The following is a 4,705-nucleotide window of genomic DNA, read 5'->3' as shown; positions in this document are numbered from 1 at the left end:
TGAGAATCAAGTGAGGACAGCTTCCTTTAATCCCACAAGAATCTAGTCCTCGTGAAATTGAATTTCAACTTGAACAAATAATTCTTAGCTATGTCTGAGCAGAAAATTAAACATGGCATCACCATTAGAGGGGATTTAATTGATCATCATCATTATTCAGTAGTTACGATTCCAATCCCAATTAATTTATTTTCAATGTATTTAATTTAAAAAAACAAACAAACAAACAAAAAAAAAACTCTAATTGGAAGAAGTGATGTTTTCAAACTTGCAGCTGTCTTTGGACTGATTATGTAATTTCCTATCTAAAAACTTCAGGTGTTGCTCTCAATCCTTGCTGCTCTAGTCCATCACTAATGATCAGTAGATTTTCAAGTAGGACCTGGCAATTGGAGGCCATCTAGAGATCCAACAGCAGAAAGCTGTATTTTAAATATGCAAACATGACATGGAGATAAAATAAAGGCTACCCAAATCCAGTGTTGGAACTAAATTCACTTCCTTTTTCTAATTCCTGAAATTCTCATCTTTTCTCTAACGGTATTTCCTCCATAGCTCAATTCTACCCTTTACACCATGAAAAAAAAGGATCTTTCAGTGATGAAAGATTAATTTTCTTATGCAGATAAAAATAAAACACTTATCACAAACCCAGAAGACACAATTCTCTTATTTTCTCTTAGTATCTTTTTTTTTTATTGTGATTTGGGTGAAGATTTACAGAGCAAATTCACTTTCTATACAGCAGTACACATATACTTTGTCTTATGTCACTGACCAAAGTTTACCACAATGCAACAGATCCCCTCCCACTTCCTCCCCATAGTTACCTCTTCCCAGTGACCATCCTCCATACACTCCTGCCCCCTGATCTGTCTCCCTTTGCATAAGCAGCCCTTCTTTCTCCCATGATTGTTCTCTCCAAGGAGTGTATCTACTTGAGGTAAATGTTTAACTCATATGCCTGTATTTTGTTTGGCTGGAAACCACTGGAGTGGTTTAATTCCAGGCCTGAAGGGCAGCTAGGGGCCATAGTCTCAGTGGTTCCACCAGGCTCTATCAGACCAGCAAACCTGGTCCCCATTTTTTTTTTTTTTTTCCAAATGATTTTGAGTTTTGTTCCACATTGTTCTCCCTCTCTATCAAGGATCTCCTGCATAGACCCCCTTCCAAGTGGATGACAGTGGTAGCTGGGCACCATCTAGTTCTTCTGGTCTCATAGTTGTATAGGCTGCAGGTCAGATGATGTACCAGTTGCTAGGACTAATTGTTTCCATGAATTTTGGTTTTCTTCATTCTTCTTTGCTCTGGACGAGGAAAGACCCATCGTTACATCTAGATGGCAGCTTGCTAGCTTTTAAAATCCCAGTAGCTACTTGCCAAAGTAGGAGGTGGAACAATGTTTTGTATAGTATGTAATGCCAATTGAGCTTGATGTCCCCTGCGACTATGGTCCCAAGCCCACAGGTTCAACTACTTGGGACCTCTGGGTAGCTGGCTGTGACCAAGCAGTGACCACAACCTTGCCCCTTGTCAGCTCTACTATACACCTGGGAATTCTGATCATTCACATAAACTTATAGGACCATTGTCTGCCAACCCTATATATGTTTTTGGATACACTCCCCATTTCATAGACATACCTAAATGTTTAGAAAAATATGCATGTCATCCTTGCACAGGGGCCATGCTAATCTTCTCTGTATTGTTCCAATTTTAGTATATGTGCTGCCGAAGCGAGCACTCTTATTTTCTTAAGTTTATCTATTCATGTTCCTTAGAAGCTTCAGAAATATGTACATCATATGAAATACAAACCTTCTTGGAAAGCCAAAAACCAAGAATACTTTCTCAAAGCTTCAAAACTTTAAAACTGTCCCATTCAACTTGAATTACAATTTTTCCCTTGGGTAATTATTTTCCTACTATTATTTTTCTGCTTTGCAGTCCTTTGCTTGTTCCTTCCTCTGACTCAGAGATATTTCCAGATACATCTCACACGAGTGAGAAATAGTCACCCAAGCCTCTAAACTCCAGATATGAAGAGCAGGATGATTAAGGGGAATAAAATTGGTTTAAGTCTTATTTTTAATTGGAGAGCAATTGGCAGCCTGGGTACTTTTTAAATACCAGATATGGAATACAACAACCGAATTCCCCCATCTCGTGAAAGACACTCCAATCTATCCTTTCTCAGAGGAGATAAACCCAAGGGCAAGGAAGAACAAGTAATAAGATGTTCTTGTCATGCAGCTCAAGATTTTTAAAACACATTAACTGTAATTTTGAGATAGTCAGAATTTAGTGAACCATTAAAAGTGACCCAGTTCACTGAACCAAACTGAACTGAACAGATGGAATTCCACCCTCCCTATGCTTGAATGGTTCCACGAACAATGCAAAGTCTTCCTTTAAATCCCTTCTCTGAGCTGCTTACCTCATTTATGCAAACATGTGGGGGACACATTGGTCATTTTTACATTTGGCTATTCTCTTACTGCAATTGGAAGCAAGAAGCTGGCAGCTAGAATATGCCAAGTTTATGGAACTGAAGACTGTACCTGGCAGCCTGTTTATATGCTGCCATTTTTTCTGAGTTTGATTCTGCATATGAGGCTCCACAGAGGCCTGATTTTTCTCATTCAGAACCTGAGTCAGATTCCACTCTCTCCATTTCATGGCTCTCTTCTTCCCTTCACTGTCTCCCCTTCCTCCTACAAGCGTAAAACGCATATTGAAAGTGATACCTTCTCATGTCCTTCCTCTGTTGTCCTCAGCCTTCCAAGCTCACCTGGTTATGGATACTTTAAAAATTAAACATCTATTTTTCAATCTCTCTTGTTAAAAAATTGACATCATGCAAAATTCTAATGAATCATAGAATGACATCTCTATGTACCAGAATCCTCCAGTAACATTAGTAATGCATCTTAAGTTATTTAAAAATCCCAAATATGCTGAAGAGCAAGATAATACAATGGTTGGAAAATGAAAATGAAGGGCCTCTCAGAGCCTCTAGGCAGTGAGAAAACAGTGAGAATATCTCACAGAAAGAGATACATAAAAGGTTAAAATTGTGGCAAAATAAGAATAAAACCCAGAGACCAAAACAGAGCCATCTGTATCTACACAGACTTTAGAAAAATAGAGATTAGAGCGGTTTCATTATGCTGGCTGTCACGTGACTGGGGAAGCTGTAAAACAAACTGTGTTACGGTCTCGGGATGAGGTCTTGGAAGTGGAACCAGAATGGGTGCACATTTGTTTATTTTAGTCTGTATCAGCTTTAAGTGTTAATTAACATAGTGCACTGAATTATCTCAGTGTCTGTGGAGCAGAGACAGGGCCAACGCCGTCCCCACCCCAGCCCCCATATAGCTTCTGTGGGAGAGCTCCGTGTGACATTTGGGCCTCAGCGCAGGGCAGGGAAATGCCAAATTTATAGCCAAATCAGAGCCTGGCACTGAATTTGGGAATGACCAGTCAATTAGCCTCTATGTCTCAGCTCACTTATCTGCAGGATGGGAATGTTAATACTGCTCATTATGACCCTGCTCAATACTGATTGGAAAATAGGTCAATAGCAACCAAAACAAACGTTGACATTCAAGCTTCCTTACACACTTTGCTATACTGTATCAATCTCTGGCTCTCCAGTCTTCTAAACCACCTTCCCAGAGTCATGTAGATAATTCAGGAAAGTGGCCATAAGTGAATGTATTCAATCTGCCTCTGTTTTTTTCTATGCCAGCATTCTGATAGTGTGACTGGAGGAGACTGAGGCAGTATGGTAGCCTTGGTCCTCATGCATCACTTAAATATTCTTCTATGCAACTGATCTTACTCTTTGCAATGTCCAAGTAATTCCACTTATCTGTTCAGCAATTTATCAAGCACCACTGTATGCCAGGCTCTATGGAGATAGAAGAGTAAATGAGACAGTTCTAGTTTTTAAATAATTCTAAGAGTGATCAGAGACATAAGGAAATAACAATACAACGATGCAGTGGGTATCTGCAATGACTCATAGAGTATGCTTCAGTGTAATGTGAATCAAACAAAAAAGAAAGAAAAAAATGCCCTCCCAAGCAACTGAAGTTAAAAAATAAAACATTTGAAGCATATCTATTATCTTTCAAAAAGTGTCATGATACAGGAAGCCCTCAAAAAGAACTGAGCAAGGTTGAGAAGAAAGAGGTTGTTTTTTTTCTAATTATCGTTGGGTCCTTGCTTTAAAATGGCCACAACTGCAGCATCACTGATGTCATCTGGAATTTCTTCGTTGTTCTCAAGCTTCAAGATGAGAGCGAGGAGCCATAGTGTGCACTTTCCTCAACTGATTTGAAGAGTTCAGCAGGGATTCCATCAACTCCAGATGCCTTGTTGTTTTTCATCTGCTTGATGGCTTTCCGCACCTCATAAAGAGTTGGAGGGATTTTGAGATTGCCACTGATTGGGAGTAGTGGGATGGAGTTGAATACACTCCCACTGATAAAATAATTTCCACCAAAGTCCTTGAAATGCTCTTTTCAATGTGTGTTGCCTTTTTCTCTCTGACTGAAGAGTTTCCAAGCACCCTTATCATGTTGATGGCTCATACAGAGCTTCATCGATATCAAATCTAATCTATCTGGGTGTTGAATCAACCTCACCATAACATCTCACCATCTGCACTATGTGGTGGAAGACACCTTGAATCTCTAAC

At 39.5% G+C, this 4,705-nt stretch overlaps 1 non-coding gene across 1 annotated transcript; it reads right to left on the bottom strand.

The window, feature by feature from the left end:
* Nucleotides 1–1,637: 1,637 nt before the first annotated feature.
* LOC122150442 lies at nucleotides 1,638–1,744 on the bottom strand. Its single transcript, XR_006163665.1, has one exon. It is a non-coding gene; the product is annotated as a U6 spliceosomal RNA (small nuclear RNA).
* Nucleotides 1,745–4,705: the final 2,961 nt, after the last annotated feature.

This window comes from Orycteropus afer, unplaced genomic scaffold, assembly GCF_000298275.1.
Source record: "Orycteropus afer afer isolate SDZICR_OR568_19922 unplaced genomic scaffold, OryAfe1.0 scaffold00141, whole genome shotgun sequence".
NCBI lineage: Eukaryota > Metazoa > Chordata > Mammalia > Tubulidentata > Orycteropodidae > Orycteropus > Orycteropus afer.
This window is presented reverse-complemented; position numbering and strand designations above follow the sequence as displayed.